The sequence below is a fragment of the Heterocephalus glaber genome, unplaced genomic scaffold (assembly GCF_053883595.1).
Source record: "Heterocephalus glaber isolate CG9 unplaced genomic scaffold, H.glaber_assembly_v1.0 deba00000281, whole genome shotgun sequence".
NCBI classification, from domain to species: domain Eukaryota; kingdom Metazoa; phylum Chordata; class Mammalia; order Rodentia; family Bathyergidae; genus Heterocephalus; species Heterocephalus glaber.
In genome coordinates, this window is record NW_028258139.1 from 25,720,649 (window position 1) to 25,734,461 (window position 13,813).

At 38.8% G+C, this 13,813-nt stretch overlaps 1 long non-coding RNA gene across 3 annotated transcripts in view; it reads left to right on the forward strand.

The window, feature by feature from the left end:
• Positions 1 to 12,897, forward strand: part of LOC110347684 (uncharacterized) — a 174,641-nt gene extending 161,744 nt beyond the window's left edge. For 2 of the 3 annotated variants that reach the window (XR_015441398.1, XR_002392407.2), the window contains 2 exons: positions 4,668 to 4,771; positions 6,066 to 12,897. This is a non-coding gene — a long non-coding RNA (uncharacterized LOC110347684). The remainder of the gene's footprint in view (positions 1 to 4,667; positions 4,772 to 6,065) is intronic. The other variant, XR_015441399.1, reaches the window with a different exon arrangement.
• The last annotated feature ends 916 nt before the right edge of the window (positions 12,898 to 13,813 follow it).

The window sequence follows — 13,813 nt, forward strand, 5'->3', positions numbered from 1 at the left end:
GGGGAGCAGGAACATCAGACTCAGGAGGTTTTGGTTGGAAACAAGGACTCCATTGGCAGCTGGACTGCAGACCATGTGTGTTATGCTTTGGTCAAAAATTGTCTACATTTTGCCCATTGCCTGAGACCAGGGAGGAGACAGAAATTAAAGGCAGTGTACTAATTGACCTGGCAGGGGAAATTTCAAGGCAGACCACAATTCAGGATGTGGCCAGAGTACTGCTGGTTGTTTTTACCCAGATTTATATTAAGAATCATGAGGAAGAATAGTCAAAAAATCTGAAAACTCTACACATTTACCAGAAAGGAATCATCTTCAAAGTTGTGGCCAATGGAGAACCATGGTTGCTGAAAAGATTAGCACTAAAAAGAAGCCAAGTACTTTGTATGAGGATGATAGGATAGATGGCTTGAAGGCATTTCAGGAATTGGCCAGATCCGACCCTTCACTCAAGTCTCAAGGTTGTAAAAGAGTAAATTCCTTTGAAAAATTGCTTTACAAAAAGTGCCCTGTTCATTCAGGGTCACTTAGGGAAGAGTTCAGCCATCCAGGCACTCAGAGTCTGCTGCAGTCATGGTCCAAGGGGGCCAGGTTACTGCTTCAGATGGCACGAGACTTTGGTATCATTTATGTGGCACTGGTATTTCAGGTATGCACAATGTAAGAATTGTGGGGTTATGAAGGTTTTCATCCAGATGTCAGAGGAAGAATTGAGAGACCAGGAAATATGCTCCTCAGAGCTGTGAGAGTGAAACCAGAGGTACAATGGTGACATTGAGAAATTGAAGATACCAGGAAGGTGAAATATCTGTTATGGAAAATTACAGGCAGTGAGAAAAGCCTGCGCAAGGAGGCCATATGGGCTGCAACCACCAGAGACATAGGGGGCAGAAGGATCCAACCCCTTTAGACTTTACATCTTACCACAAGCTGCTCTGCATGCTAGACATGAAGCTACTGCATTTAATGTTTTCCCTGCTAAATTTTAGTCCTGTTTGGTCTGATTTCTTCTATCTCATTACTGACTTTTGTAATGGTAAGGTTTATTATGTGACATATGTGGGATGTATTTTCCTTTCTTTTTGATTTTCACATGGGCTCACCACTCAGAGTTTGCCTTGGGTCTCAGATGACACTTTGGATTTGAACTTTTCAGCCATGTGGGAACTGTTATGTTTTTGGCAATAATTAAATGGACATGAGCCTTTTTCGGGGTCACTGGAAGAATGCTGATTTAGATCCAAAATGTCAGAGGTGGTTGTTTTAGAAGGTGATTGGAACATGGGGCCACTGTATTCATTAGTAGTTTAATCCATTGGTGACTTTATGGCTGAATATGCCAATGGAGATGGTTGGTCCTAATAGGTGATGTGGCCTGGTCAGAGGATGACCTGGAAGGATGTATTCTTGTTCCTGGCTCCTCCCTTTTCTCTCTGTTTTCTGACTTCCATAAATAGAGTACTTTTCCTCCACCATGTCTTTCTACCAAGCCATTTCTGCCAAGTGTTGTTGGTTTTGCTGTTGTTGCTATTGGTGGCATTTTTGCGCATGCATGCTTCTGTTTTTGTCATAGTGATGATCATGTTGATATTTAAATTATATCATTATGTCCCGTTACAGTTTTTGTGTCTGGTAACATGTGAAATAAATGACTATTGCTATGGCAGAGATAGGTTTTTAAAAAACATTTTGTTCTAAAACCTCAGTCACATGTGAACTAGCACAAAGAATCAACAAGTGGGTTCTCTTCTTATTAAAAATCTCTGTACAGCAAGAGAAACCACCAACAGTGTGAAGAGACAACCCACAGTATGGGAAAAAATTTTCACCAGCTGTTCCTCAGACAAAGGTCTACTTTCTAGAATATACAAAGAACTTAAAAAAAAATCAGACCCCCCAGGGCTGGGGATTTAGGTCAGTGGTACCACTGCCTGCCTTGCAAGGACAAGGTACTGAGTTCAATCCCCTGTACAAAAAACAACAAAAAAAATCAGACCTCCCAAATTTAAAGACCCTATCCACAAATGGGCATCTGAAATGAACAGACATTTCTCAGACAAAGAAATAGAAATAGCAAATAAGCATATGAAAAAATGTTCAACATCACCGGTCATTTGAGAGATGCAAATGAAAACAACTCTAACATTCCACTTCACCCTAGAAAGAATGGCTGCTATCATGAAATCAACCAATAGCAAATGCTGGTGGGGGTGTGGAGAAAGAGGAATCCTACTCCACTGCTGGTGGGAGTGTAGACTGGTGCAACCACTGTGGAAATCAATATGGAGATAGCTCAAAGAACTAGGACTGGAAGTCCTATTTGACCGAACTATTCCCCTGCTGGGTATCTTTGCCAAAGAATTAAAAGAATCAAACCACAGTGATATATGTGCACCCATGTTCATAGCAGCACAATTTGTAATAGCTAAAACTTGGAAACAACCCAATTGCCCATCAACTGGAGACTGAATAAAAAAAATGTGTGTGTGTGTGTGTAAAATAGAGTACTACTCAGCCATAAAGAATGAGAAATCAGGGGCCGAGGATTTAGCTAAGTGGTTTCACTGCCTGCTGAGCAAGTGCGAGGACCTGAGTTTGATCCCGGGTACCAAAAAAAAAAAAAAAGAATGAGAAATTAGAGACATTATAGCTAAGTGGATGCACATCAAGGCGATACTCTTAAGTGAAATAAATAGGGCACACATGTGTAAATACCAAATAGTTTCTCTAGTGTGAGAAACTGAGAGTGTCAATAAGGATTAAAAGGTATAATAGATAATGTGAAATAGGAAGAAAAGGTCCAAAGGGGAAGGGGAAGTGGGTGGAGTTGGGGAAAGGGAAGAAGGGAATGGAATTAATGTGAGAAAAGAAAAATTGGAAACAAATTCTTTGTAAATAGGGAGGGATTGAGGGGTTGAATGGAGGGCAGGGGAAGGGGGAAAAATAAGAACCAAGAGAGATTATGTAAAGGTACAAATTTTCAATGATGCATGTCATTATATTGTATACCTAAATTAATTAAAAATGTTTTGTTCTAATGTTCTCATGATTATTCTTACACACACTCACACACAGTTTATTTTTATTTTTTATTTTTTGGTACCAGGAATTGAACTCAGGACCTTATGCTTGTGGGGCAGGCAGTGGAACCACTGAGTTAAATCCCTGGCCCCTGTTTATTCTTAATATATCTGGAGCTAATTTGATATAAAATGTGTACTAGGTGCAACTGAGGTTAAGCCATCACCTTCTTAGATACAAGTTATTAAAAATAAAATAAAAGTTAATTAAAAAAGACAACACTGAATATATTGCTCCCAATTGTGGCCTACTATGTTGTGGGACACAGTGTTCCATGCGGAACAGAGAACAGATCTTACACAGGGTGTTAAGAAAATGTGAAGTCAATAGTCGAACTTATTTTAGGGGTGTAAGTGTTCTGGCATCTGCAGAAGTGAGACTTGGGGCGACTGCTACTGACTGGTGGACATTCAGAAGTGTATTCTTTAGAGTAAGTCAGTTTCTGATAAGCTATTTTTCCAATGCAAAGTATTGTCTTGTAAAAGGAGGTTCACTGAAAGGAATTATCTTGGTCAATTGAACAGATTAGAAGCAGTCTTGTTACCTGTTACCATGGCTACAGAAAAGATCAATCTTTTCTGAGGACTGTGAGAATTTAAAACATCTTCAGTAGAGTTCTGTTTTTTTCCACAAGCAATGAGAAGGGAAGTGATTATGATTATGATTTGATTATGATTTGATGTGTTTCTTTCTTCCCACAATATGAGTTCCTTGAGAAGAGAAACTTTGTTTCCTCTTCTCTTTATTTCTGGTCCCAAATAGAGTGCTAGAATATGAACGTGTTTAGTAAGCTGTCAAGCATATCCTAGGCCAACACCATGAACAATCATTTAAACGATGATGGATTCACGGCTCTTTGTGTTTTGGTACTGGGAGGATCCTACCAGATCAACAACTACTTTACATAAATGATCAGAATCAGAAATGTTATTAGTAATGTCATCATAAAAGCTAATACTATATAGTTTCTACTGTGCCAGTTAATGCTAAATCTCTCCTATGGGCTACTTTGTAGAATCATCACAGCAAACCTTTGAAGTGCCTATTACCATCACCTCCATTTTGCAGATAAAGAATTGAGACTTGAGAAATAATCTTTGGTTTACATGGCAGCTGGGTGAGGCAGAAGCGGAAACAGCATTCGTTAAGTGTACTTTAGCAAAGACTTTCAAAAACATAAAGACTTAATTTTCAACTTGGATTATTTTATACTGATGTACAATTGAGAAGGGGATAATTTTAGAGAATGCCTGGGAACTAATGTCAATTGACATTATGTGCCAGGTACCGATACACTTCTAATAGGTGTTAATTTTCACAACAGCTCTGTTACTTGCTTGTGAGGCTCAGAGAAATTAATTGAGTTACTAAAGCCATGCAGTGGCAGAGAAAGGACCTCAGATAGTCATATGATCCTATTTAGTGTCAGTGAGTGAATAATTATGCTGTTCACACCTCTTCTTTCTGTATCAACAACCCAGTGACCCATGTAAAACTGATATTTGATGATCCAACTTAATAATGAGCTGGTTTAGCTAAGAGAATTTCAGCAGTAGTTTCTAAAATATTATTTTCTTTCTTTTCAGGACTTTAATTTGTAATCTGAGTTTGGCTAATTCAAGCAAAATTGAGACTAAGCTGAAATCCATTTCTGGGCAACCTGATCCCTTCTACTGTGGCTTTGATTACTGTAAGGGAATAATGATTTTTCCAATTCATTGTTGCATTATTTTCTAATTCACTCGTGGTCTTAGGAATAATTAATTACTGAACTTTAAAGCAGGAAGAAAGTGTGATGAGTCTTTGTGAGCAGGCTGAGTGAGGGAGGATGAGAATAAAGCCATTAACAGAGCTCTTCCCAGGAGGAGAAAAAGGGGCTGTGAGGCTGGAGACTCTATGTTCTCCTTTCAATCCTATAAGCAATTTCCAGGCTATTCTTTCTTGATGATCACATAATGTTTTCCAGTAAATGCAGTATTTTGCAGATGGCAATGCTCCATCAAAAAACACTGGGTATATTAATATCATGGTTGGCACTAATTTTTAGGTAAAAAGATTTCTATAATTTTCTTCCTGTGGAACACCTATGCTTTGTCAAATTTAAATTACTCTTTGGTAAAATTAAATGAGGCTTACTTCCTGGAAGATTTTTATAACAAGTGGATAAACAAGTGGAAATATCATTAGAAGTCAATAGAAGCCACGTCCTTAAGTTATTACAGAATGACTTCTGTTCTCTACTGAAACTTGATCATATAGGATGAAGAAACTCAATAAATATTTGTTCAATGAGTAGGTCAGCAGGGATAAGGTACTCTAGATTGGTTAGATTTTGTTGCCTGTGTAGATACTTGTGTGGTTTCATCTGGAAAAAAAAAGAGAAGGGGTTAGTTAACATATATTCAATATCCATTAATATTGGTACCACCTTTTAGCCACTTCTGGGTGAAGGAAAACAAAGATTCTAGTTCGCAGGTTTCAGAGATTAGTTATGGAGACAAATATATGAACAAATGAGTAAACCAGTATAGTAAAACAAGCATAGGCACTGTTATGGAAGACTTAGAAACAAGTTGCAAGGTAGAGCAGGTGCCTCACTGCCCAAGAACCAGGTCAAAGACCATGGTGGAATAGTATGGGATGATTTGGGAACATATATCCTGGAAAATTTACCTGATTTGCTGCTGGGAGAACATTAGAAAAGTAAAAAATGATTTAAATGTTGTATAGGAGCCAGCCAGGCAGAAGGGACAGTATAGAGAAAGACAATGTAAATGTGCAAGGAACTACTCAGTCAACTAGATCTCTGAGTTTAAAACAGGGCATGTGAGTGATAAGAGTGAGAGATAAAATGGGCAGATCATTAAAGGTATTATTACCACACACTTAGTGGTAGTGAACATTACCACAAATAGCTGTAGATGTCCAGCACACCGGGGGAAGGAAATTAATTTTGTACTTTTTATCTTTTTGTACAACTTCAGGAACTAAATGATGGAGTGATTACACAGGATACAGATTCTGGCCTTGGAGTGTCAGGAGCCTCAGGGTCACCAGCCACACTGCTGTTGAAGTGGACTTTCTTGCTTTCAAAATGCCTTCAGGTCTGATCTCCTGCAGTTGTGTGGGGGAAGTTGAGGGAAGAATTCTGATCTGACTGGACTGAGAAAGGGGCTGCATCTCAGACTGACTCACACCCTTGGCCGCTATTAAGTGGTGTGTGCTGGTTTTGTAGTTGAGGCAGCTTCAGAATTCTGCTTTCTGCCATGGTGCATTGCTTTTTCCTCTGCATTTACTGTGTGGGTTTTCACAAGCTCGCTCAAAGCCAAGTATTTCCATGAAAAATTGATTCCTTTCTCTCTTTCAGCTCTTGAAATGACACAATCTTCCATGTGACTGCCAGATTTTTCTTAATAATACTTCACCACGCTACCAAGTACAGCAACATGTGGTGTGGGACAGCTCCCTATGTGGTGAGATGGAAAAGGGTTCTGAGAAGACACCACTGTCCTTATATGTTTCCAAATTTGCCTCCTATAATTATGAGACATTCTGTTCTTACATTTTTTATTTGTTTGGATTATAACAGCAATACTTACAGGAAAAATTAAGCTGCCAGCTTTCATCACCTACCACCCAAGCGGGGGATGCTGGCAAGGTTTAGAGTATAAAGATTTGTAGACAATCATAGTTGTAAAAAGAGTGATCTGAAAAGGAATTGTTAGGCATTTTGTTGTCTGATTCCCCCATTTTATAGAGAGGCACTGAAGCTCTGGATGAGGATATGACAGATTTATTATTGGTCCTGGTTAGTGACTATATCCCTGGTGTCTTGGCCCCCTGGAATGAATGTCCCTAATATTGTGCTAAAGTTGTTATAGTATCAGCCAGTTTTCAGTATGTGCCTACCACTCTCCTAAGTGCCTGAGATGTTTTAAATTCTCATGAAACATCATGATACATATACGATGCAAGAAGGTTTTATATTAGTTTCTATAACCTACATACCTGGCAAATGTCCGAGCTGAAATAGGACCCTGGGAAGGCTGGCTCCACAGGTCAGAATCTCAGTCCATACTGGAGAGCAGAACTACCCTCGAGTGAAGAGCTGGCAAATTTGTTGGGTGAAGGAGACAACAGAAGGTAGAAGGACAGGAGAAAGAAGAAAATGTCCAGAATACAATCTGGGCCGACTTCGTGATTTTGTACAAAGAACCCATTCTGTCAACACATCTGAGTGACCATGAGTACACTGGTGCTTTGTGTATTACTGCTTACGTGGCCTGGAAGGGAGAACAAAGCTCATAAGTTGACCATAGAACCAAATATAGGCCAAATGGGTGCCACAGTTGCTAAAAACCCCAAGGTATGCTTAGACAACGTTAATGGCAGTGGACTGTGCAGATTCAGAGGGATGATAATTGGAATTAGTTTCTTTGAGACAATCCACATTAGAGGACTTATTTTAAGTGTGGGGCGTCTTATTTTAAAGTGTGCAATGGTTAAATGGCATCACCGAGAAGCATACGTAAGGTGGGGCAAGGTCTCAGATTTATGATGGACCAGGAATAGTGAAGGGATTGTGCATGTTAACCTGAGAAAAAGGCATAGATCTACGAGGCTCACTGCACATCCCTGAACAATAGCTGTAGTCACAGAATAAATGAAGTGTTCTCCACCTTGCTTCAACAGGCCTAGGACGGCATACTTCATCCCAATAGATAGTTGGAGCTGTTGCAGAAAATAGCATGAGATGAGTCATAAAATAATAAAGTAGTAAAGTTCCTTGTCTGTTGGAGCATTCAGCAGGCTTTGGATAAGAATCTCTTGGGAATTACTTCAAGGGATGAGAAATGTTGGGACAAGGGGGCGTGAGGATGTAAGAGCAGTTTACATGATTATCCAGTTTCCTTGAAATTTTCAGTCTGGGAAATAATTTGCAAATGTGATGTGTTCAGAATTCTTTTCCAGTTATTCCACAATTATTCTTGTCAACCAGACACCTGATAGGGAGGAGTTTGCTTTCTAGTGTGAATATTCATTGCTTCTAGTTTCATCTGATACAGTTAATTAACCACCACTTATTCCGAGACACAGGGCAGCCTCTGCAGATGACTGGGTTTCACTTCTGTGGGTGGCAAAAAATGAAAGAAAAAAAAAAAAACCCTAGCACAAAGCAAAGTAATCGTGGTGGCAGCTGATGGAATTGCTTCTTTTTCTGCTGCCCTGGTTTCTTGGGAGTGGAAGCATCTCTTGTCAGTGGTGAACAGAAGCAGACATGAGTTATTATTATGGTCTTTGCCTCATAATTTCGGTGTCACCAAGACGTTCTCTGTTTATTACTGCACTTAGAAAGCTTTGGAATATTAGCCACATGAAGTCTCACTCCATGGATTCTATTACCACATTCATCAGTTGTTCCAGGAAACTGAGACTGTAGAATCGTATATCTGGGGAGAAAGCTCTCAGGCGTCTCCCTTGCTGGTTGTGTAGTCTGCAAGGAAAGTTGTGTTATAGATCATTAAAGCAGGAGTGATCCATGGGGATGCTCTTGTTTGTCTCTTCATTTCCCCACTATACATTTGATAAACTGAGACCTGAGGAGAGTGAGGACAAGTTCAAAATCATAGGCCACATTACAGATTCTTGCCGATTGTGTCTTCTTTGTTCACTGGATAAAGTCTTCTGGAATCCAGTCAACCTCTTTTGGGAACCTAAATACAAATGCATGGGGTGAAGGAAGTGAGTGTTGACTTGTTTGGCTGATGTACCGACTTTATGAAGCATGAGATGTCACAGTTTCCCACAGGATAGAAGCAATGACGGTTCACCGGAAATTTAAACATAAAACACTGAATGAAAATGGTTCTAATTCTGTCACAGCTCCTTGGGCATGTTTTAACTGTCCTGCATTTCTAAGGAAGGTAGTCAGGTCTTTCCAAAGGGAGCACATCAAGCCTTGGCTTCCTTATCCGTGGAAATGGGACCTGGCTTTGTAGCCTGTTGCTAGGATAAAATGAGACTCGAACCACAAGTATTCAGGCTTGTTCCTGGCATAGGATCAACTTATAACCACCCCCCGCCCCCTTTCCTAATGAGAGATGAAGAGTGTTGTCTCCAAAGACTGGTCATCATGTTCTATTTTTCCATAATTGTGGGGATTGGGTTAGTGGCGGTGGTTTTGTTGTTGTTGTTGTTAGAGTTGGAGAGCTGCCCTTGATTCTAATCTCTTCATTAAGATTGTTACAAAATCCCAAAGGACAAAGATCAAATGAAATTGTCTATTTCACTTACAGTGGTTTCCCACCGCACCTAGAATTTAAGCCACCAGGGCCCCAAAGGGCTTATGTATTCAGGATTCTTATTACCTCTCTCCTGTTTTGTCCTCTTTCCCTGTTATTCTTGTTGCATGAAGTGATAACAGATAGTACTTAAGAAGTACTTGCTAAATGGCTTTTACCCACAATCTCTATGTGGGTTGAATTAGGAGTAGTGGAATAATTCATTAAATTAGAAAAATTTCAGATTATTTATATAGCTGGTAAATTATTCAATAATTTAAAAATCCAAAACACAGGGGCACCCAATGCCTGCAGGGCTTGATGAAATTAATGCATTAATATACTACTGGTTGGTGTGAAACTGGTACTTGTTTTGTGGTTGCAATTGGCAATATATATCAAGAACCATGAGAAACATATGCTTTGATCTAGTAATGTTACTCATAGGAATTAAACATAAGAGATAAACTAGCTGAAATAAAAAAGCAAAGATATTCATTGCAGAAATATATATATATATATATATGTATGTATAATTGCAAAAACAATGTAAGCTAGGTGTACACAGCTGTAATTGCTGTAATTGCTGTAATTGCAGCACACTGGCACTCTGGGAGGCCGAGGCAGGAAGGTGACATGTTCAAGCTCAGCCTTGACAACTCAGTGATTTAGCATTACCCTGTCTCAAAATTAAAAATAAAAGGCTATAAGGGCTGGTGAGGTACCTCAGTGCTAAAGTTCTAGATTCAATCTCCAGTGGAAAAAGCAACACAATCGCTTCTTGGCCTTTTGGCTAAGATCAAGTGTGGAAAAAACAAAACAAAATGAAACAAAACAAAAACCATTAGGATCACTGAACTAAATAATGGTTCATCCATTCAATGGAAATTCATGAATAATGTCATATAATAATTGTAAAGATAACAATAAAATTTATTTATGAAATGTCAAATATTCAGTATGAACTATACTGTGATAATAATTATATCAGTGTGATTGTATATAGACAAGAAGAGTAAAGATATATAGAAAACAAAGTTATATAAATTTATGCTAATAAAACATCAAGTATATGCTCATTATTTTTATCTAATATGAATGTGAAAGTGAAAGGGGTGGTTATTATTCTTCCTATGGGAACTAAAGCTATATTTCCTTTAATTCTCTCTGTGCATGTCTATGTATTCCTTTCAATGAAAATTATCCATTCCTCAAGCTGCCCCTGGAATTACCTGTCCTTCATCATTTTCTCCAAAGCCTATCCTCTAAGAAGTCTGCACCCTTCCTCAGTTATCCTTGACTTATACATAGAAGACACAAAGAATTTTGATCCATCCATCCATCTATCCATCTATCCATCCATCCATCCGTCCATCCAAGCAACAAGGAAATTAGGGTTCTTAATCCCTCAGTAATCATTTGCAATTCAAGGTGCTCATTTGAGACTTAAAGTCTATTTTACAAAGACATTGGAAAGAAGGAAAATAGCAGCAGTTTATTGTTTATCCACTATTAAAAAATGAAAACTTATTTAGGCCACAAGTTCTGAAGAATATCTAATTCAATTACATTTTTTTTTCATTATACCATGAACTGATCACTAGCTGAATTTCTTTTATTGCACTGGAATCCAACTCTAGCATTTTTCCAATATCTGGCAAAAATATCCATTCACATAAACAGAAACTCCATAAGACCTAAATGTGGAAGTTCTGAGGTAATGTCTCCTTTCTCAAAAAAGCTTCAATTTGGAATTTTCCAGAGTGACCCACAAAGCAGCTGGTTTTGTGTCTGAGATTCTCCATTCCCATTGGAAAGCAGAGAGGGGCAATTTTGAATGACTGCCACATTCCAATCAATGCAAATATTGCCTATGAAAAGGAAAATAAAAGAAGTGTCCTATGATAAGCTGGTGGGGAGTAATAAAGTGGAGGAGCATTTCATGAGTGACTTCAACATGTTAAATCTATATAAACGACTTTTCAAAAAAATATCACGTTGCATTCCCCAAAAAATGTCATGTGATTTCCCAGGTGCTATTTACAACCTGAAAAAGAAAGCAAAAACTGTGGCTGTTATTTGTCAACTTGACTGGACTAAGGGATAACTAGATAACTAGCAAAGCATAACTTCCCGTATGTCCATCAGGATGTCCACAAGAGATTAGTGACTCCGTGGACTGAGTAAGAAAGATTTGTCCTCACCAGTGTGGGTAGGCATCACCAAAACCACTGAGAATCTGGAGAGAACAAATGAAAATGTAGAGGAAAGATGAATTACTCCTTTCCTCTGCAGCTAGGGCACCCATCTTCTCCCACCCTGGACATCAGAAGGCCAGATTCTCCACTGCTGGACTCAGGGTTTTCACCTGCAGCCCTCAGGTTCTCAGGCCTCCTCCTCAGATGGGTTCTGTCATTGGCTTCTCTGGTTCTCAGGCCTTTGGACTTAGACTGAATTATACCAGTGCCTTCCCTGGTTCTCTAGGTCCCTGAAAGCACACGGCGGGACTTCTCAGCCCAATTCCCATAGTAAATCTCTCATTGGTTCTGTTGTTCTAAGTAAATGACTAAAGAAAGCTTGGAATGAAAAACAAGGCCACTCATGAGGAAGTGACAGAGCTTATCATCTGGCTTAGAATACCATGTTCAGTGGGAATCCCAGGATGATGCTTGTTGGCATCACGATCAGGTGAGGCATAGGATGATCAGGCAGAAGATGAGAAGATAGCTCATGTAGATAATTTCATTCTATCCTTTTTATGTCACATCTATATAAATATATATACCTCTGAATGCCTCAATTTCCAACTCCCTGGAGGACTTTTTGTTTTCTAGCAGCTGAAACCTCTTTTGCTTAGTCACACATCAAATATGTGGGAAGTGTTATAGAAATAATGATATTGAGAGTTCCCCAACTGATAATTGATGGAAGATGTTGAATGAGTACTTCTTAGCTCCTTCACCCAGAGCGAGAGAATTCTGGGTATGAGTTCTGAAGCCAAAGTTCTCAGTAGGATGAAGCTCTAGGACCCACACTCAAAACTGGCATATTAGCCTACCTTTTTAGGAGCTGTCTTTTTTCTTTAATTATTTGCCCACTTTTTCTACATGTGTTTTCTGGTAACATCTCTTACATAAACTCCTTGCACTCAAAACCTTGTTTTAGGGCTAGCTTCAGAGAGAGCTCACGCAAAGGCAGCTCCATTTGGTAGGAGGTAGAACTCAAATACAGAAGATGAGTGGGAGGGCTGTGAGCAGCAGAGCTCAGGAAAGCTGTCTATCACCTCTATAAGTATAACTCCCAATTTATATGTTGAGAATTAAAATAGGTCTTTTCTAATGTCACATCTTAAGATAGATGAAAGTTTGCCAAATGACTGCCCATTAGCCAAATCTGATCTTCTGCATTTTTGTTTGTACGGCCTGCAACATGTAATCTAAGAATGTTTTCCACATTTTAAATGGCTTTTATATAAGCAGTCTAAGAGATATGAATTATTATGTGAGTTATGTAAGTTGTAATATTCATGTGTGTACATATAAATGACTCATATTATATACATATATATATATATGTATATAATATGAGTCATTATTTAAACATCCTGAATCCTGTCTCTTGGTACATTAAGCCTCAAGTATTTACTATCTGATCTTGGCAGGTTTGCCAACCCCTGAGCTAGAAAGTCCTAGTTGGATGTCCCAGCATTCCCTTGAATCCCACGTTTATATTAACCATGTCAGTCCTGGTTGTTGACTTACCCCAAGCCCTGGGACCAGAGAGTGTACTTAGCCCATCGATGTTGATCCATGAGATACAAGCATCTCACGATGTGCTCAGACCTGAAAACAGCCGAGCCAATTGGCTTGTTTTTTCTCTTTGGAATTTAAAATAGGCCATATAGAAATGATTGGCTAGATAATGGGAATGAGTAGCATTTTTACAATGCTGTGCAGAGAAAAGCCATGAAGTCAAATCAGTTTTTCAATACATTAGGATGGGAAACAAGATGTGACCAAAAAGTCAGAATTGTGAGAGAACAAGACAAGTAAATGTTCCAAGGAAGCCAAAACCTTGAATCCATGAGCAAGTAGCTCTGAGACAGGGACTACGCATAAAAAGATTGCAACCCAAATATACTGAGTCAGACAGCTCCATTGCATTGCTTTCAGATAAGCATATCTTAGTCTTCATTGTAACACCAGAACTAAATATTATTCACATTTATGAAATAAAACTCAATTAACATTTATTTATAACACATGCCATATAACAAAAACACAGTAGCGTGTTTTGCTTTTTCATCTCCTATTCCAGGGGAATATCTTTTCATTGACTTTTGTTGCTATTTAATTCTTATATTGTTTTGTAGCTCTTGAATTGTTTGCATTTGGATTAATCTACTGAACTTGATCTACAGCCCAAAATGGTGATGGAGACATCTTTATACA